Source organism: Dendrobates tinctorius, unplaced genomic scaffold (assembly GCF_039654945.1).
Source record: "Dendrobates tinctorius isolate UK_male_01 unplaced genomic scaffold, ASM3965494v1 ptg000035l, whole genome shotgun sequence".
NCBI lineage: Eukaryota > Metazoa > Chordata > Amphibia > Anura > Dendrobatidae > Dendrobates > Dendrobates tinctorius.
In genome coordinates, this window is record NW_027361703.1 from 18,990,349 (window position 1) to 19,012,397 (window position 22,049).

Sequence of the window (22,049 nt, forward strand, 5' to 3'; positions counted from 1 at the left end):
CCTCGTCCAGGAGAGGTCCCTGAGCAGACAATGGCTGAATGTCATCAAGGATTCCCTCCTCCTCTTCCTCCTCATCAACATTGGCTGCAGACGCCTGCTCCTTAAGGTGCGTCAAAGTTTGCATGAGCAGACGCATAAGTGGGATGCTCATGCTTAGGATGGCGTCGTCTGCGCTTACCAGCCGTGTGCATTCCTCAAAACACTGAAGGACTTTACAAAGGTCTTTCAGCTTCGACCACTGCACGCCTGTCAACTCCATGTCTGCTCTCAAAGTGCCTGGCCGTGTATCCTCCCACAAATGCATTATGGCCTGCCTCTGCTCGCACAGCCGCTCCACCATGTGCAGGGTGGAGTTCCACCTTGTTGCAATGTCGATAATGAGGCGGTGGTTGGGAAGGTGGAGCAATCGCTGCAGCTTCTGCATACGAACGGAGTGTACAGGCGACCGGCGGATGTGCGCGCACAGTCTTCGCACCTTCTGGAGCAGGGCTGTTAACTCCGGATAACTTTTGAGGAAGCACTGCACCACCAGGTTCAATGTGTGAGCCAAGCAAGGTATGTGGCTGAGTTTTGAAAGGGCTATGGCTGCCACAAAATTACGGCCGTTATCACTAACTACCTTGCCTGCCTCAAGATGTACACTGCCCAGCCATGACTCAGTTTGTCGCTTCAAGTACTCGGCCAGCACCTCGGCAGTGTGTCTGTCGCCCAAACACATCATCTGCAACACAGCCTGCTGACGCTTTCCACTAGCTGCTCGATAGGGGGGCACATCGTGTGCAACAGTGGCAGCTGCAGATGGAGTGCTCGTACGACTGCGCTCTGTGGACGAGCTTTCGCTTCTGGGGGAAGAGGAGGAGGAGGAGGAGGGTCGAACGCCTACAGCCAACTGTTTCCTATACCGTGGGCTAGGCAGCACTGTCCCACCACCGCTGTCCCCTGTGGACCCTGCATCCACCACATTAACCCAGTGCGCAGTGATGGACACGTAACGGCCCTGGCCATGCCGACTGGACCATGCATCAGTTGTGAGGTGCACCTTTCCGCTCACTGACTGCTTGAGTGCATGGACAATGCGGTCTTTCACATGATGGTGGAGGGCTGGGATGGCTTTGCGAGAGAAGAAGTGGTGACTGGGTAGGTCATAGCGTGGTACTGCATAGGCCATGAGTTCGCGGAAAGCTGTGCTTTCCACCAACCGAAAGGGCATCATCTCAAACGAGATTAGTTTGGCAATGTGGGCGTTCAAACCCAGTGTACGCGGATGAGAGACTGAGTACTTTCTTGACCTACTCATAGTGTCTGGGAGGGTGAGCTGGACTTGAGAGCTGCATATGGTGGAAGTAGCGGTGGACAGGGCGGACTGAGAGAGGGTTGATGATGGTGATGGAGTTGGTGTTCTTTCTGATGGCCTAGAATCAGTCTTTCGTTGATATAACAGTGGGATTCCCTGACTGCTGTGGCCTTGCAACGACACCTCAACATTTGCTGCTGTGCTAACCGGTGGGCTTACAGTGGGGGAAACAATGTAGCGTTGCTGACTACCTTCGTTGTGATCAGTTGCACATGTGGCACTTGAGGTTTGGTGTTGTGTCCACGCTTGCAAGTGCATGCTGGTTAAATGTCTAAGCATGCAACTGGTATTCAAATTTTTCAGATTTTTCCCTCGGCTAAAGGTCTTTGCGCACTTCTTACAGATAACCTTGGCCTGATCATGAGGATTTTGTTCAAAAAAGTGCCACACTGCACTCTTCCTACTTTGGCAGACATTTTGCGGCCTAGCACGCTGTGATCTTTTGACCCTCTGGACAAGCTGTCCAGTAACTCTTTTGATGTTTGGAACCTGTCTTTGGAGTTCTCCGGGCCTGCCAGATAACAGCTGTTGCGATGTCGATGTCTGCTGTGGATGCTCCTCATCTGAGCTATTGGAAGCAGCACCCTCTTCCCCCAATGGATGCCAATCTGGGTCAACAACTGGGTCATCCATCACCTCCTCTTCTATGTCATGTGCACCTTTCTCTGTGTCACCGTGTATGGTGGTATAGTGTGCGGGAAGGGGCACCTGAGTCTCATCAGGGTCAAAATCTGGCTCTGTACACTGCGAGGACAATGTAGTGCTCTGAGTGAATGTACCAGCAGAATCATCCATCAGCGGCTGTGCATCAGTGCACTCCATGTCAGATTCATCTTGGCCTGGGTAATTCACCATTTGACTTGATAATCCAGGCATGGTATGTGAAAACAGCTCCATGGAGTAATCAGTAGTATGGCCTGCGTCATCCTTCAATCTTGGTTGGGGTGAAGGGCACAAGGAAAGGTGTGGTTCATGAACATGAGCCTCCAATGACGACTCAGTGCTTTTACTTTTTACAACTGAAGAAGAGGAGGCGATAGAGCTGGAGGCTGAGTCAGCAATGTAAGACAAAACTTTTTCCTGATGCTCTGCCTTTAAAAGCGGTTTGCCAACTCCTAGAAAACTAAGCGTTCGAGGCCTTATGTAGCCAGACGATGACTCAGGGACAGCACCTCCTGCATTCGGTCCTATTTTGCTCTTGCCACTACCATCAGATCCACCACCAACACCATCATTACCAGCTGCCAACCCCCGCCCAATTCCACGGCCTCTTCCACCAGCCTTCCTCATTTTTGGTAGAAATGTAGACAAAATCCAACAAACTATATAGTAATGTAAAACAAGGTAAAAGGTGTCTATAGGACAGGGGAGATTTAGAATTTCTGCACACACTTGTGGACAGTGGACACTTTTGGATTGTGTGAGGCCCACTGATATCTGAGCGCTATGTGACAGGCTCGATGGCACAGCTGCCTGTGACCAAAGTGACGAGAGGATAATGGAGATTTTGAATCTCTGCGTACACTTTTGGACACTGGACACTTGTGGATTGTGTGAGGCCCACTGATATCTGAGCGCTATGTGACAGGCTCGATGGCACAGCTGCCTGTGACCAAAGTGACGAGAGGATAATGGAGATTTTGAATCTCTGCGTACACTTTTGGACACTGGACACTTGTGGATTGTGTGAGGCCCACTGATATCTGAGCGCAATGTGACAGGCTCGATGGCACAGCTGCCTGTGACCAAAGTGACGAGAGGATAATGGAGATTTTGAATCTCTGCGTACACTTTTGGACACTGGACACTTGTGGATTGTGTGAGGCCCACTGATATCTGAGCGCTATGTGACACGCTCGATGGCACAGCTGCCTGTGACCAAAGTGACGAGAGGATAATGGAGATTTTGAATCTCTGCGTACACTTTTGGACACTGGACACTTGTGGATTGTGTGAGGCCCACTGATATCTGAGCGCTATGTGACACGCTCGATGGCACAGCTGCCTGTGACCAAAGTGACGAGAGGATAATGGAGATTTTGAATCTCTGCGTACACTTTTTGACACTGGACACTTGTGGATTGTGTGAGGCCCACTGATATCTGAGCGCTATGTGACAGGCTCGATGGCACAGCTGCCTGTGACCAAAGTGACGAGAGGATAATGGAGATTTTGAATCTCTGCGTACACTTTTGGACACTGGACACTTGAGGATTGTGTGAGGCCCACTGATATCTGAGCGCTATGTGACACGCTCGATGGCACAGCTGCCTGTGACCAAAGTGACGAGAGGATAATGGAGATTTTGAATCTCTGCGTACACTTTTGGACACTGGACACTTGTGGATTGTGTGAGGCCCACTGATATCTGAGCGCTATGTGACAGGCTCGATGGCACAGCTGCCTGTGACCAAAGTGACGAGAGGATAATGGAGATTTTGAATATCTGCGTACACTTTTGGACACTGGACACTTGTGGATTGTGTGAGGCCCACTGATATCTGAGCACTATGTGACAGGCTCGATGGCACAGCTGCCTGTGACCAAAGTGACGAGAGGATAATGGAGATTTTGAATCTCTGCGTACACTTTTGGACACTGGACACTTGTGGATTGTGTGAGGCCCACTGATATCTGAGCGCTATGTGACAGGCTCGATGGCACAGCTGCCTGTGACCAAAGTGACGAGAGGATAATGGAGATTTTGAATCTCTGCGTACACTTTTGGACACTGGACACTTGTGGATTGTGTGAGGCCCACTGATATCTGAGCGCTATGTGACACGCTCGATGGCACAGCTGCCTGTGACCAAAGTGACGAGAGGATAATGGAGATTTTGAATCTCTGCGTACACTTTTGGACACTGGACACTTGTGGATTGTGTGAGGCCCACTGATATCTGAGCGCTATGTGACAGGCTCGATGGCACAGCTGCCTGTGACCAAAGTGACGAGAGGATAATGGAGATTTTGAATCTCTGCGTACACTTTTGGACACTGGACACTTGTGGATTGTGTGAGGCCCACTGATATCTGAGCGCTATGTGACAGGCTCGATGGCACAGCTGCCTGTGACCAAAGTGACGAGAGGATAATGGAGATTTTGAATCTCTGCGTACACTTTTGGACACTGGACACTTGTGGATTGTGTGAGGCCCACTGATATCTGAGCGCTATGTGACACGCTCGATGGCACAGCTGTGACCAAAGTGACTAGAGGATAAGGGAGATTGGATTGCTTTTAAAAAAGCATTTTGCGGAGCAGTGGGTAAACAGCAATGCCAGCGTGTCAGGAAGCCTTAGAAGGCAGCCCAACAACCAACACCACTGATACACCACAATATAGCCTCCCCTTGCACTGCACACACAGTGACTTGTGTGTTGTGCAGGCCAAATCGCTAGCAGCAGAAGCAGTTCTTTTGTCTTCTTCCCTGCCTAACGCTCTCCCTACAGAATCAGCAGCAACCTCTCCCTATACTAAGATCGGCAGAAGTAAGATGGCGGTCGGCGTGCACGCCCTTTTATACCCCCTGTGACACCCACCAAAGCAAGCCAATCACTTGCATGCCCTTCTGAAAGATGGTGGTGACCCGTGCCTAGGTCATCACGTTGCCCACAGTGTCCGTGGATCCTGATTGGCTGAAAAAGAGTGCAAAACAAACTTTTGAAACGCGACTTTGGCGCGTAAGTCGCCGACCTCGTGGCCGACCTCATCCTAGGGTCGGGTTTCGTTTCATGAAACCCGACTTTGCCAAAAGTCGGCGACTTTTGAATTTTTTCGACCCGTTTCGCTCAACTCTAGTCTCTGACAGTGTGTGAGCGCAGCTCACGCTGAGTAGTGTGTCCTGAAGCTACGTCTGGTTGTAGGCCGCTCAGCATGCGTCACTGCCTCACACATATTTTTCTTTTATTGCAGCTCATTTTTTATTCTCCTATTAGTGAGCATCCATCCGTATCCATCTACATTGGTTGGTTGAAAACACTATATAGGAGTAGATAGAGGAGCCTTTTTTCTGGCTTGTGCCCTTCATCTGCAGCCAGATTAGTATTACCCTATTTTTTGGAGCCTCATCTTTTGCATTGTAGGTTACCTTCCTGCATTGTAATAGCTCCAAAAAGTTAGTGATACTATCGCTTTCAAATCTTTGGTCACATCCTTATAGTTTTTAAAAAAAAAAAAATAAATAAAGTTCACCAAACACTCCATTTCACAGTTGTGTATGCCACATTAGCTCCTATTAAAGTGTAGTCCACATACACACTTCATAAAATTAGTGTTTCTTAAACCTGTTACCAGCTGTTCAGGAATAAGCACACTAAGCCCCCCCTTTGTACTTTTCTGCCTATCTTTATCAGTCTACCAAGATGAAGAAGGCAGGGAGTAAAGGTACTGTCACACTTAGCGATGTACCAGCGATCCCGACCAGCGATATGACGCGGTCAGGATCGCTGGTACATCGCTAAGTGGTCGCTAGTGAGCTGCCACACAGGCAGATCTCACTAGCAACATCTCTTGGGACGGTGGTCGCTACTTACCTGTCAGATGCGGCGATCCTGCGTCCTCCCGCCCGGCTCCACACGTCGCTCGTCATCACAGCAGGAAGCGCCGCAGGAAGCTGACGATGAGAAACAGTCCTGGATGTTCTTGCGCGATCAGCGATAACCAGCGGGGGAGCCGGTCGTAGGTAAGTATCAGACACAGCGATATCGCTAGCAATATCGCTATAACGTCACAAGTTATAGCGATATTGCTAGCGATATCTCTTAGTGTGACATGCCCTTAAGGCACGAGGGCGTGGGCGTGGAGTTTCAGCAGGAAGAGGACGTGGGGATTCTGCAGGGAGAGGACATGGGGATTCTGCAGGGAGAGGACGTGGGGATTCTGTGCCTGCTGCTGGCACCAGTGAGTCAGCATCCCCCAGTTTTACCAGGCAACTGTCCTTTATGCGCAGCTTTGTAGGACCTCGCCGCACTGCTGCTGGAGGAAAAAATTGAAACCGTTGTCGGATGGATGGCAGCTAACGCATCGACTTCAATGACTTCCACGTCCTCTCAGGGCCAGAGCACTGAAGAGCAACCATCTGTCTCTTCACCACCTGCCAAAGTGCCCAGGCAGTCAGAGAACCCTGGACAGGAGCCATCACAGTCTCTACTTCTGTTCTCTGAATCTGTTGGCTTGGAAAGAGGGGGCCAGCCAAGCAGCATTCAAGAATGTGAAGAAGAGGGAGTATGCAGTGATGCGCAACTTCTTTGTCCCTCTGAATCTGAAGAGGCGGGTGGGCCAGTGCCTATGGTCAGCACACCTCAGTATGCATCAGATGATGACGAGACTCAGGTGCCACTTTCTGGTGTGTACGGTGCTGGCGAGACAACCGAGGAGAAGCAGGTGTTTGAAGAGGGGAGTGTAGATGATGAGGTCCTTGACCCATCATGGCGTGAGGAACAGGAAGGTGGTGGGAGCAGCTCTGAAGAAGAGATTCCCCGAATGGCCAAAACAGGAGGGAGAGGGAGGGGGCAGACTTGGTTGCCTGTAGCCTCCACTTCGGCACCCGTTAGGAGCATTCCTCTTTCAAAAGCCAAAACGGGCGCTCCCAAGACTTGCAGTGCGTGGTCCTTTTTTGACACAGTTGCAGATGACATTTGCTTTGTCAAATGCAAGCTGTGTCATCAGAAAGTTAAAAGAGGGAAAAATGTCAGCAACCTCAATAGAACAAATATGTGGAAACATGTGCGGACCAAGCACGAGGTGGAGTTACACAGACACACTGAAGACGTAGGCCAACGTACAGCACCACCTACCACCTCTTCAGCTCGTGTTGGGGTCTCTTCCTCCAGCTCACACACAGCTGGTTCGGCTTCCTCACAGGATCGCCAAGGAAGAACCTCTGGCACTGTTGTCCGGAGACCCAGTGTCATTCCACCCACAGCACCACGTTCCCAGTCATCCACACACTCCCAGGCCACTCGACAGCCATCGGTAGCTCAGGCAAGGGATAAAAGGCAGCCATACTCGGCAAACCATCCCCGAGCACAGGCTCTGAATGCTGGCATTGCCAAACTAGTGGCCCTTGAAATGCTCTCATTCAGGCTGGTGGAGACTGACACCTTCTGGAACTTCATGGCATTGGCAGTCCCACAATACACCGTGCCCAGCCGCTTTTATTTCAGCAGGCAAGCCGTCCCTGCCCTGCAAAAACATGTGGAGGGAAAAATAAAACATGCGCTACTAAATGCTGTCAGTAGCAAGGTCCACCTGACCACCGATGCGTGGACCAGTAACCATGGACATGGACGATACCTTTCCCTCACTACCCATTGGGTCAATGTTGTGGAGCCGAGTACAGATCTGGAGAGTGGCGCTGTACGTGTTCTGCCAACTCCACAGATTGCAGGAATCCAGTCTCTACACATTGACTCCTCCTCCTACTCAAGTTCCTCAGAAACAACGCAGCAGGAGCCTGTTACGGCCGATATGAGCAGAGCCATGGCCAAATGTCAACAGGCTGTACTCAAATTAATTTCTTTGGGGAATTGAAGCCACACAGCGCAGGAGCTCTGGAATGCCATCAAGCAGGAGAGCGACGTCTGGTTTGTGCCAGCGAATCTCCAGCCGGGCTTGGTAGTGTGTGACAATGGCCGAAATCTGGTGGCAGCTCTTGGCCTAGGCAACCTCACTCACATCCCATGTCTGGCACATGTGCTGAACTTGGTCGTGCAGAGCTTTCTGAGGGACTATCCGGATCTTGATGCACTGCTGCACAAGGTTCGCATAGAGTGTGCTCACTTGCGGCATTCCAGCACGGCAAGATCACGCCTTGCAGCTCTGCAGCGCCGATTACGCCTTCCAGAATATCGCATCATATGTGACCTACCCACCAGGTGGAATTCAACGTTACATATGTTGGAGCGGTTGTGTGAGCAGCAGGCAGCAGTCATGGAATACCAGCTGCATCAGGCGCAAACAAGTCACACTGTGCGTCGGTCACACTTCAGCACCACTGAGTGGACCTCTATGAAGGACATCTGCCTCGTTTTGCGTGCCTTCGATGATTCCACGCAGATGGCGAGTGCAGATGATGCACTAGTCAGCATGACTGTCCCCCTTATCTGCCTGCTTCAAAAAACACTGCAAGCACTAAGGGAGGAGGTTTTGGAAGAGGTGGAGGATGAGGAGTCACAAATGCCATCTGCTTCTGGACAGTCTGCGCTTCGTGGTTCCTCACAAAGGCCTAGGCAGGGGACACTTTGTGAGGAGGATGAAGGAGTCAGTGGAGGAGGAAGACATCTCTACTGAGGAGGGAGGTACACAATGCTCTAGTCAGTATGTACAGCGAGGGTGGGGTGATGCAGAGCAGGCAGAGATGACGACTCAAGCAGGGGACAGCGTTTCCTGGGCAGTTGGGAGTCTGCAGCACATGGTTGATTTCATGCTACAGTGCCTGAGAAATGACCGCCGCATCGCCCACATTCTCAACACGACTGATTATTGGGTGTACACCCTCCTAGATCCTCGCTACCGGGACAACTTACAAAGCCTCATACCATCGTTTAACCGGGAGCGTAAACTGCGGGAGTACCAAGACACACTGGTGCAGTCCATCATGTTCTCCATTCCACCTGACAGCAGTGCTGCTAGTGCTTTACAAAGCAGCTCTGTGCGTCGAGGCACTGGAGGAAGCTTGGCACAAAGAGGGAGCAGAGGCAGCGCCTCAGCAAAAGGCAAGACCGCTATGGCCCAAATGTGGCAAAGTTTTGTGTGTCCACCACAAATGTCTACACAGCATCACAGACGGCTCCAGTCAGCAGGAGGCAATGTTTCCGTCAGATGGTGACAGACTACATGTCTTGCCCTGTCAGTGTACTCCCAGATGGCTCTTCCCCCTTCAAGTTTTGGGTCTCAAAGCTGGATACATGGCCAGAGCTTAGCCAGTATGCATTGGAGGTGCTGGCTTGCCCTGCTGCCAGTGTATTATCGGAACGTGTCTTTAGTGCCGCAGGTGGTGTACTAACAGACCGTCGCAGGCGACTATCCTCCGATAACGTTGACCGGCTTACTTTTCTGAAAATGAACAAGGCCTGGATCTCACCAGAATTTGCCAGTCCTCTACCAGAACAAATAATTGGTTGGCAACAGTATCCAGGTCTCCTGTTGTGTTCATGTTTCTACCACCTGAACTGTAATCCCTGGGCTTCAACACAGCCAGTTATCGCTCAGAAGTGCCGTCTGGACAGAGAAAAACACTAGCTCCTGTGTTAGTGGGGTTCAGTAACACCATCTGCTCCCCTGCTGTGTGGACGGCAAAGTCTCTTGCCCCTTCCACAATCGAACTACTACTGATTTTTAACCGTGCTCCACTTAGGCCTCTGGCTCCACTCTCTCTAGTATTTCCCCTGGCCTCCAACCCAGCCAGTTGCTGCTCTGATGTGGCGTCTGCACAATCCACACTTGTTCCTGTGTTCCTGGGGCTCAGTCACGTCAGTTGATCCCCTGATGTGTGTCCGGCAATATCTCCTGCTCTGTCCACATTCCCATTACTAGTAGTGGAAATGTGGACAGAACAGGAGACCTTGCCGGACACACATCAGGGGATCAACTGAGGTGACTGAGCCCCAGTAACTCAGGAACAAGTGTGGATTGTGCAGACGCCACTTCAGAGCAGTAACTGGCGGGGTTGGAGGCCAGGGGAAACACTAAAGACAGTGGAGCTAGAGGCCATAGTGGAGCACGGTTACAATCAGTAGTAGTCTACAACCTATATAAAACTTGCTGCAAGTTGGCCTCCGCCTGCTGCATGATTGATCCTGTGCTTCAACACAGCCAGTTGTCGCTTGGAAGTGCTGTCCGCACAGAGAAAAACACTAGCTCCTGTGTTAGTGGGGTTCAGTAACGTCTGCTGTTCCCCTGCTGTGTGGACGACAATGTCTCCTGCTGCCTCCACATTCAAAAGCCATCAGGCCTCAGCCTGCTCCATGCTTGTACCTGGGCTCCAACAACGCCAGTTGGTGTTCAGAAGTGCCGTCTTCAAAGAGAAAAACACACTAGCTCCTGTGTTAGTGGGGTTCAGTAACATCAGCTGTTCCCCTGCTGTGTGAACAACAAAGTCTCCTGCTGCCTCCACATTCACAAACCATCAGGCCTCATCCTGCTCCATGCTTGATCCTGGGCTCCAACAGCGCCAGTTGGTGTTCAGAAATGTTGTCTTCACAGAGAAAAACACACTAGCTCCTGTGTTAGTGGGGTTCAGTAATGTCAGCTGTTTCCCTGCTGTGTGGACGACAAAGTCTCCTGCTGCCTCCACATTCAAAAACCATCAGGCCTCAGCCTGCTCCATGCTTAATCCTGGGCTCCAACAACGCCTGTTGGTGTTCAGAAGTGCCGTCTTCACAGAGAAAAACACACTAGCTCCTGTGTTAGTGGGGTTCAGTAACGTCAGCTGTTCCCCTGCTGTGTGGACGACAAAGTTTCCTGCTGCCTCCACATTCACAAACCATCAGGCCTCAGCCTGCTCCATGCTTGATCCTGGGCTCCAACAATGCCAGTTGGTGTCCAGAAGTGCCGTCTTCACAGAGAAAAACAAACTAGCTTCTGTGTTAGTGGGGTTCAGTAACGTCAGCTGTTCCCCTGCTGTGTGGACGACAAAGTCTCCTGCTACCTCCACATTCAGAAACCAACAAGCCTCAGCCTGCTCCATGCTTGATCCTGGGCTCCAACAACCCCAGTTGGTGTTCAGAAGTGCCGTCTTCACAGAGAAAAACACACTAGCTCCTGTGTTAGTGGGGTTCAGTAACGTCAGCTGTTCCCCTGCTGTGTGGACGACAAAGTCTCCTGCTGCCTCCACATTCACAAACCATCAGGCCTCAGCCTGCTCCATGCTTGATTCTGGGCTCCAACAACGCCAGTTGGTGTTCAGAAGTGCCGTCTCCACAGAGAAAAACACACTAGCTCCTGTGTTCGTGGGGTTCAGTAACGTCAGCTGTTCCCCTGCTGTGTGGACGACAAAGTCTCCTGCTGCCTCCACATTCACAAACCATCAGGCCTCAGCCTGCTCCATGCTTGATCCTGGGCTCCAACAACGCTAGTTGGTGTTCAGAAGTGCTTTCTTCACAGAGAAAAACACACTAGCTCCTGTGTTAGTGGGGTTCAGTAACGTCAGCTATTCCCCTGCTATGTGGGCGGCAAAGTCTCCTGCTGCCTCCAAAATCACACTACATCTTACTTTCTACTCGCTCCAAGTAGGCCTCAGCATGCTCCATGATTGATCCTGGGCTTCAACACATCCAGTTGTTGCTTGGAAGTGCCGTCTGCACAGAGAGAAAAACTAGCTCCTGTGTCAGTGGGGTTCAGCAAAGCCAGCTGCTCCCCTGCTGTGTGGATGGCAAAGTCTCCTGCTGCCTGCACAGTCACACTACTACTGATTTTTAACGGCGCTCCACTTAGGCCTCTGGCTCCACTGTCTCTAGTATTTCCCCTGGCCTCCAACCTCGCCAGTTGCTGCTCTGAAGTGGCATCTGCACAATCCACACTTGTTCCTGTGTTACTGGGGCTCAGTCACGTCAGTTGGTCCCCTGATGTGTGTCCGGCAATGTCTCCTGCTCTGTCCACATTCCCATTACTAGTAGTGGGAATGTGGACAGAGCAGGTGACCTTGCCGGACAAACATCAGGGGATCAACTGACGTGACTGAGTCCCTGTAACCCAGAAACAAGTGTGGATTGTGCAGACGCCACTTCTGAGCAGCAACTGGCGGGGTTGGAGGCCGGGGGAAATTCTAGAGACAGTGGAGCCAGAGGCCTAAGTGGAGCACGGTTACAATCAGTAGTAGTGTACAACCGATATAAAATTTGCTTCAAGTAGGCCTCAGCCTGCTCCATGATTGATCCTGGGCTTCAACACAGCCAGTTGTTGCTCGGAAGTGCCATCTGCACAGAGAAAAACACATGCTCTAGTGTTAGTGGGGTTCAGTATCGCCAGCTGCTCCCCTGCTGTGTGGACGACAAAGTCTCCTTCTGCCTCCAAAATCACACTACATCTTACTTTCTACTCGCTCCAAGTAGGCCTCAGCCTGCTGCATGATTGACACTGGGCTCCAACATCGCCAGTTGCTGCTCAGAAGTGTCTTTGGCACGGGTACTCCCTCCTGCCCAACCTGGTTCCAGCACGCCTGCTGTTTCTGGGTAGTGTCAACGTCACTTTGCCACCAATACATAGTCCTGTCGTGTTGTGGTCGGATTAGCCGAGTCTATGGTGCCTGCAGTTTTGGTGCTTCTTATGTGGGCTGCGGGTTCTGGTAATAAAGGCTGGTTCCGTAGTGCCAATAGGACAAGCACCCCCTGTAGGACTGTGGGTTTCGCTAACTGCGGCCGGCTCGTGGCCTTGCAATGTTGTTTTTCAGGGGTAGCTTCTGCTACCAATCCGGGTTCCAGCACCGTCAGCTGGTTCTCGGCAGTGCCTTTGGCCTAGGTGCCTCTTTCTCGGTATCCTAGTTCCAGCAACATCTGCTGGTCCTTGGTAGTGTTTTGTAGCACAGGTACCTCCTGCTTAGTAACCGTGTTCCAGCACTGTCAGCTGGTCCATGGTTGTGCCATTGGCTCTTATTCCTTCTGCTGCCACTCTGGGTGCCAGCACCATCAGCTGGTTCTCGGTGTTTCCATTGACTATTGTAGCTTCTGCTACCCATCCGGGTTCCAGCACCGTCATCTGGTCCTCGGCAGTGTCTTTGGCACGGGTACTCCCTCCTGCCCAACCAGGTTCCAGCACGCCTGCTGTTTCCGGGTAGTGTCAACATCACTTTGCCACCAATACATAGTCCTGTCGTGTTGCGGTCGGGTTAGCCGAGTCTATGGTGCCTGCAGTTTTGGTGCTTCCTATGTGGGCTGCGGGTTCTGGTAATAAAGGCTGGCTCCGTAGTGCCAATAGGACAAGCACCCCCTGTAGGACTGTGGGTTTCGGTAACTGCGGCCGGCTCGTGGCCTTGCAATGTTGTTTTTCAGGGGTAGCTTCTGCTACCCATCCAGGTTCCAGCACCGTCAGCTGGTTCTCGGCAGTGCCTTTGGCCTAGGTGCCTCCTTCTCGGTATCCGAGTTCCAGTAACGTCTGCTGGTCCTGGGTAGTGTTTTGTAGCACAGGTACCTCCTGCTTAGTAACCGTGTTCCAGCACTGTCAGCTGGTCCACGGTTGTGCCATTGGCTCTTGTTCCTTCTGCTGCCACTCTGTGTACCAGCACCGTCAGCTGGTTCTCGGTAGTTCCATTGACACTTGTAGCTTCTGCTACCCATCCGGATTCCAGCACTGTCAGCTGGTCCTCGGCAGTGCCTTTGGCCTAGGTGCCTCCTTCTCGGTATCCGAGTTCCAGCAACGTCTGCTGGTCCATGGTAGTGCTTTGTAGCACAGGTACCTACTGCTTAGTAACCGTGTTCCAGCACTGTCAGCTGGTCCACGATTGAGCCATTGGCTCTTGTTCCTTCTGCTGCCACTCTGGGTACCAACACCGTCAGCTGGTTCTCGGTAGTTCCATTGACTCTTGTAGCTTCTGCTACCCATCCGGGTTCCAGCACCGTCAGCTGCTTCTCGGCAGTGCCTTTGGCTTAGGTGCCTCCTTCTCGGTATCTGAGTTCCATCAACGTCTGCTGGTCCTTGGTAGTGCTTTGCAGCACAGGTACCTCCTGCTTAGTAACTGTATTCCAGCACTGTCAGCTGGTCCATGGTTGTGCCATTGGCTCTTGTTCCTTCTGCTGCCCTTCCGGGTTCCAGTACCATCAGCTGGTTCTCGGCAGTTCCTCAGCCTTCTTGTACCTTCTGCTACTTTTCAATGTTCACGCTTGTTGAAATGTTTTTTGGTTCTCACTCTGGATCTGCCTGACGATGACCCTGAAGACGACGACCCTGAAGACCACACCGAAGAAGACCAAAAAGATGACCCTGAAGAAGATGACCAAGATGACAAAGAACATTAAGACAACCACCAAGATGCAGAACAACAAGAGACAGAAGACCAAGAAGCAGAAGAACAAAAAGCAGAAGGACCAAAAGCAGAAGAACATTAAGCATAAGACTAAAAATCAGAGCAAAAGATATTATCTAAATTCTAAGCAGAAGAAGACTAAGCAGTGTATGGGGGGTGAGTCCGTTCCTCCTCGTGGTGCCCCTGGAAAATGCCTGCTACTGCAGGCCAAACTGAACGCGGACAAATCCTGTTGTAAATCTTTTGTGACAGGCAGAACGGAAGGTGTAATCTTCAAACTTTTATAGATAACAACTACAGGAATGCCTGTCACAAATAAGAATATGATGATGAAGAAGAAGAATAGGAAGAAGATGAAGAAGTAGAATATGAAGAATAATACTTGATTAAGAAGAATATGAAGAATGTAAAAGAAAAGTATAATAGGAAGAAGGTGAAGAAGAAGAAGATGAATAAGGTGAAGAAGAAGTTGATGAAAAAGATGCTGCTGCTGAGGATGATGAAGGAGAAAGTGTTGGAGAAGTAAAAAAGAAGGTGAAGAGCATGGAAGTAGTGAAACATACATATCTAACAAAATATACAAAAGGTTAACATAGTCAATATCTTTGTAACTCCGAACATCTTTAAGAAACAAAATTATTCCTGTTTTTCCATTTGATTGGGCTAAACCTCTATGCCTTTAATGTCTCCTCCACCTCCCCCAATACATTCTACCTTAGTCTTAGTTGTTTTTCTTCATGTAGAATTAAACTACAAGAAAAGAAACGTTTTTTTTAATTCCAATATTTCTGTTCCATTGACTTGAATGGGACTTCCGGGATCGGGATCGGAATCGGCGATACCCGATACCTTTTTCATATCGGCCGATCCAATCCGATCCGATATTTTTCAATATCGGGTGGTATCGCTCAACACTACTGGACAGAAGAACTTCTAACAATGGCTCGTGGGTGGCTAGGAAGATATCTCCTTTTTCTCTCGAGGGTTTGGAGGATGGAAAGCTGAACATTTCCATGGATCGGTGTGGAGATACTCGTTGATACTGGTAGTAGTGGTGGTGCTTTTACATCCTCTCTTTTTGGGTGGTGGCAGGTGGTCCTGTTGATTGTGGGGGAAGAGGCATAGACTGCAGCAGAAGAGGGAGCAGGAGGAGTCTCAGATATGTCATGCTTTTTAAGATGTCTACTCTACTGCAGCTCATGTTTAGATTTCAGATACCTCATCATGCAGGTGGTGCTCAGGAGTTTATGCCTCACTTCAGGTTCTGATGGCACAGTGTGCAAACCAAAAGTTGCTTCTCTTCAGCACATTGCCTGCCTATGCCAGGGAACTCCTTTGAGCTGGCTTTTGTGCGCTCGTTTCCTTGGTACAGTGGGCAGTAGCAGTCGGCATACTGGCTAGGGGCTGGCTGCTGTGCTTTTTCAACTTGCTCCCTCTTATGCTGTGACCACCTCTTCTTCCTCCAAACTGAGCATGTCACTATGATGGCCTTCGCTCCATGTAAGGACTAGGACCTCATCATCCCCTGCATCATCTTCTACCCATTCCTCACCCCTGGTCTTCTTGCTGTTCAGCATACTGCAAAAAGATGGAGCAGTTGGCACCTCTGTATCCTCATTTTCAGAGATGTGCTGCGGTGGTCCACAGACCGTGTGCACTGGCCCTCCCACAAAGACATCCTTCAACAGAACAATTGGTTTGGGATCAGTGAACTCAGTCTCTTTCCCTTCAGAGGCAGGACCGGGTGGATGGGTCATGGAACCCCCGCCAGTAGAGTTATCAAAAAGCAGAACATACTGCTGCATGACTTGGGGCTCAGACAGCCTGGCTGTTTTGCAAGGGGGTGAGGTGTAAGAATTATTATCTTGGTCTTTAGGTGCAAAATCTGCACTTTCTGCAGGGGACTTGGTAGAAGACAATGCCAAGAAACTGGGACCACTGTCAGATGTCCAATCTACCACCTTTCCAGCACATTCTGGCCTCATCATTTTGTCTGCATTACTCAGGTCTACGAAAAGATACAAAATGTCCTGTTGCCTGCATGCACCTGGGGAGGGTGTTTCACTTGGGCACGTAAGGCTGGTTTCACACTTGCATTTTTTTGCGCTGTTTTTTAGCGCAAAAAACGCATGCGTTTTTTTCCCTATACTTTAACATGGGTGCGCATAGGTGTGCATACACATGCATTTCTACGCGTTTGTATGCACATGCGTTTTTTTGTAGTGTGCACTCGGGCGCACAAAATACATCTTGTTGCATTTTTTGTGCGTCCGTCTTGCCCCCAAAAAACGCATACGCACGCAATGCGTTTTTTTACAGCAAAACACCCATTATAGTCTATTGGTGTGCATACGTGCACCAAAACCCGCAAAAAACGCACACAAACGCATGATGCGTTTTTTTCATGCATTTGTGTGCGCAAAAAACGAGCAGCAAAAAAACGCAAGTGTGAAAGTAGCCTAACAGGTACAGAATACCCAAGTCTTCTACTTGCAGCAGTTCCACCATCACCACAGCCACATCCTTTATTTGATGTTCTCCTCATATTTACAGAAACTATACACCAAACTGGAAGTGCACTGGGCACCAGACTGTACAGGCAAACAACAGACATTGTAAATGCAGTGTGCACAAGGCTACTGGGTACTCTGGACAATGCTGAATCTTTGCACTAGTCAGTATGGGAACTAATCATCAGGCTGTAAAGAACAGAATATAGGTGCTGCATGCACTAGGCTGTACAGCATACTTTTCTACTGTCTGAAAATGCTGATAGAACCCATGAGAGTCATACAGGCCTTGCCACATGCTGTGCCACCCAATAACAGGCATGCCAATACTTGGCATGGATGTTGTTAGGCGTCGGGTTTTTGCCTCTGCACAGGAGGAATCCCGAGCCTTGCCTTCTGCGATCTCGCATTCAGTCCCGACCGCAGAGGAGCCTGCTCAGCAAAGGCATCGTTCCCAGCTTCTTGCTCAAGCTAGTGCTGTTGGGTTGGTTGCTGCTACCATTCCTGGTTCAGCTATAGCAGGCTGCACTAGCCAGTGGCGAGCAGCTCCTAGGGCTAAGTCCCTTTTTCACTCCACTGAGCATACCCGTGGCTCAACCTCTCACTGGAGTTCAGGGGTCACATGCTCAGGTCAGGTCCCGTGTCTGTTCCGATTGGACAACAGGGAAGGTCCCGGAAGGTCGCCACTATAAAATACTTGCATGGCCGCTCGGCCATGCGCTAATATAGACTCATATTATCAAGTTGAATGTGTGATGATGGATGCATGAGACTGGTGACTGACTCCTTATGACTCCCTCTCCCTCTGGTTGTGCTTGTTATAGAGTTTAGAGTTAGAGTCAGCACCAACGGGTCGCTATCCTCTAGCCACCATGCTCCCAAGTGTCAGCACACACTAGCGTCTGGTGGTGTCATCCTGTACATGGCACTATTGTACAGTGCCAAGTCATAGCACCCGCCTGTGCAGCGTCGCGAGCAAGTTGTGCGCTGGTAGCCCAACCCTGGGCGATTAGTGGCGCATGCCTGAGTGGCACTGTGCATTTATATTGCTTTCTTACTGGCATCGCAGCTGCGGCGTAGAGCACTGGTCATCTGTAGGGACTCTATCCCTTGTCTCTGGGGCAGGGTCTTGTGACCGTTTAGTAGCGCTTCCCCTGCCGAGTCCTGTGAAGTTAACAGGCTCTGGCATTTGTTCTAGCGGCTCTGTGAAGTAACAGAGTTCGCTCCTGTACACATTGGGTCAGTGGTTAACCTGCCGGTGTTCAGTTAGTACTCCGCCATTACCAAGCAGCAATTTACCATCTCTGCACGGTGGACCCCAGGTTGCAATCGCACTTTCTTATATTTTATGTTTAGTGTGATCCGCAACCCTAACAGCTGTGTTGCGGCAGTAAGTGCCCACAGTCATAAAACTTGGTGATTGTCATCATGAGAAATTATTTAAATAATTTAAAAAAAATTGTGTAGGGGGCCCTTCTATTTTTCTTAACAAGCTAAGATAAACCAGACATCTGAGGGCTGTAGCCTGCAGCTATCTGTTTTACTTGCACTTGTGATCAAAAATAGAGGTGAAGTCCATGTTTGGGGCCCATGCATGAACCTCGATCTTTATCATTCTGGTTTGTCCATCTCTACTGATGATATCAAAATAGAGATCAAAATGACATAAATAATTGAATTACTATATGCAAATCAGTGGCTGCCTGGCAACCCGAAATAGGGCTTTGGTGGACAAGTTTGGTGCTAAGGTAGCCCAAAACTTCACTATTTAACCTCTTTACAGTGATGCAGATTTACACATGGATCCTGCACTGATGGAACTAGCTAGCAAGAAAATTAGTTAGCTAATAGTAATGAGAGAGCATACTCGGTAATCCTGGGTACTCACCCGAACATCGCTGTATTCGCAGTGCTCGGCGAGCACCAAGCATTTCCAGGATTATTCGGCGGGAGCTCGGGCTCTTTAGAGCACCAATAAATGTGAAGGGATAGTCTACCATGCACTGTTACTGGCTTTGTATTATTGAAGTGTGGTGTATTGTGATAACTTATCCAACAGTGCCATCTATTGACAATGTTCTCATTGTAGTTTACTTTCTGTTTCATTGCTTACTGTGCAATTTAATCTTTACGGCTCATCAAGGGTTCCGTAGTTTCCTATCAGCCTGCATTAGCCTTGGCCGCTTCTTCTCCAGCAACCATTTTGGACTTATGGATGCTGACATGCTGATTATCGCTCCCTGATTTTCAGCCCATCTGGTTGTTTACCTCGACACAGCACAGTCGGTGAGTTATTATTTTCCCTCTGTTAGAGCTCACCATGTTGTATTATGTATCTACTCTTATACATATTTTATATCAAAGTAGTTTTTTGTCATTGTAGATGTTTACAATACCACCATGTTGTGCACTTACACTGTGAATGTCCTGTACCATGCATAATACTATGTACTTTAGATATGTTATATGCCTTGTACTGAGTACTTTCATTTTTCTTATAGTTTTACACTGATCCTATCAATAAAAGTTGAAAAGGACCCCCTGCATCTACCTCAATGCATCGATAGGAAAGTGGGTCACCCTCTCAGGGCTGTGGGGTACTCGGTACTGGGCCGGTGTCATTGGGATGTGTCACAGCAGCGGTGACCCGGACCGTGGCCCTGGGCGCCCAAGCTATGGGGAAACGTAGTTTAAATGGAATGGAATAGTTTGTGACGTCACCTGTGGTGCTCGGCAAGGGAGGTGTTAAGCGAACGCCGCAGACAGATCCTCTGGGACAGATGGTATGATGCAGCAGTGATGGTATTGCCCTCCACAGGCATGGCTGATGTCCCAGGGCAGTGTAGTTGTAATGGTTGTGGAAAGGAGCAGGCAGTGTAAAGAATGGTACCCAGATGTAGCAGTGCTGAGCGGGTTGGCACAAGAATGAATGGAGGACACCGAGGCTTGCAGTTCCAAAGCTTTACTCACAGTCTGCGGTACACAAGGGTGCCTGCCTCCGGCCCGTGTCCTCCGGGTCAGAGACTCAGCCAACCTCCAGGCCTGATGGAAAGCTCCTCTCCAACACTCCGCCAACATGTACCTTTCCTGAACGACTCCTCTATTGTGCTTTAAAGTGTGAAGCGCTCCATTACCGTGGTACTCTGGAGTACCTCTTGTCAGATGTTCCCAAGAACTTTACTCGTATGGCAGACAGCTGTAGCCTGCTTCGGGGACTTCCTTCTCCTGGATCCCGGCTCTCTACTCAGTTGCTGTTGTGCCCCAAGTCTTAGATGGGAGAAATGCATTTACAGCCAACTACTCCACCGGTGTCTGCTGTAGAACCATAAGTGTCCATACAACCTTGGGGACCGGGCCCCGGCCATGCGCTGAGAACCTATAGGCAGGGTTCCTCTTCCAACCCACGTCCTCTCTGTTTTCCTTACTCCTTACTCCTTCGTTCTGTACTGATCTTTCTCTCTCTTATGGAAGCTTAGGTTGCAGTTCTACGTCTTTCTCCTTCTTTCCCTTTCCCATGCCAGCTGGCTCAGATCACTGAGTCAGCTGCAGCACTCCTTCCTCCATCCCTTCTTCCAGGGATCCTCACTCCTGTCTGAGTGACTTCTTACCCGCCTGACCTTCTGCCAGACTGAACCTGTAATCCTACACTTTCCCACTCTTTTATATATCTCAACTCCACCCACCTCCCAGCACATCCAGTGTTCCAAGCAGGGAACCACCAGAGGTGCTCTGCTACTCTCTAAGCACTGAGCCGCAATGTGGTTGTGCAGAACTACCCTGTTGTGTGGGGTGCGAGTGTTGGAGTGTGGAAAGGAGCTCCCACCTTACCTGGATGGTGGGGCACTACACCTTAGGAGAAGGTGCAGTACCTCTGTGGCAACTGAGCCTCAGGGGTACCACAAAAGAGTTTAGCTGTCTGTCAACTCGCTTTTCTTAAGCATGAAGTTGGGGGTGCCAGAACAATTCTGATTATTTTATTCAAAAGCAATCCAGAGAGCACTTTTTTTCCTCAATTTCCTTGTTGACACTGTGGATTATAGCCAGATCCTTTTCATAGTACAGCGTGAAAATCCAGCTATTTTAAACAGGTTTGCCCTTCCCAGCAATCACATCTGAGTGCGCTGAAAATTCTTCCATTTTTGTGGCACTGTAGACATTTTTTGGAGTGTCTTATACAATTTCTTGATACCATTTTGCTGGCAAAATTTTGCCATTTCAGGCCTTTATAGAATTGTTTTTGTTGAGTCTTAGCCTACTTATTGACACAGTTTTCCTGGCCAAGAAAAAAAGTACAGGCCATATATTTTACAGTGTGGTATCTCCATCACATGCTTCATCTATCCATGGGCTACAAATTGTGGCATTTGAGGCCTCCATTTAACTGTTTTGCTGTGTGTTACCCTGGTTCTTGACAATATTTTCCTGTAAAAAAATAAAAATACAGACCAAATATTTTAAAGTGTAGTATCTCCATCACACGCCTCATCTATCAGTTGGCTACAAATTGTGGTATTTGAGGCCTCCATTCATCTGTTTTTCCTGTGTCTTAGCCTAGTTATTGACAAACTGTTGAAAAAAAATTGTTACTTAAAGGCCAGAACTGTGATTTTCCCGCACACGGATCACATATATGTTCACTCCAAATTCAGCCATTTGTAGTGAACGTGGAAAATATTGTAGTCCATTTAAAATGGGTAAGGCGCATGGCAAAAGACGGGGAAGTGGACGTGATGGCGCATGTAGAGGCCGAGGCCGTGGGCAAGCTGAAATTGTGCCACAACAAACACCCACATCTTCTTGCCCGAACTTCCTGTCTGAATTACTAGTGGACCGCAGAACACCACTATTGAACCCAGAGCAGTGTCAAAAAAGGTTGTTGGTTGGATAATGCTTCCAGTCACTTTGCCACCACCACCACCCTGTCTTCCACACAGTCAAGTCTGAGTAGCTGTGAGTCTGGACCGCATATTCCTCACCCTGATCCTCCTTCCTCCCACCATGCTGAGTGCCGAGAGACAATTGATCCTACACTTGGACAGTCTGAAGAGCTGTTCTCTTTTCCATTTATAGATTTGGGCCTCTTGCCCGGTCCACTTAAAGCAAGGCAAGATGAGATTGCATGTAGTGATGCCTAAATATTTGAGCAGCCATGGTCACACGAAGGTAATGGTGGGAACATGTCACAAGAGGTAGACAATGATGAGACACAATTGCCAGAAAGTC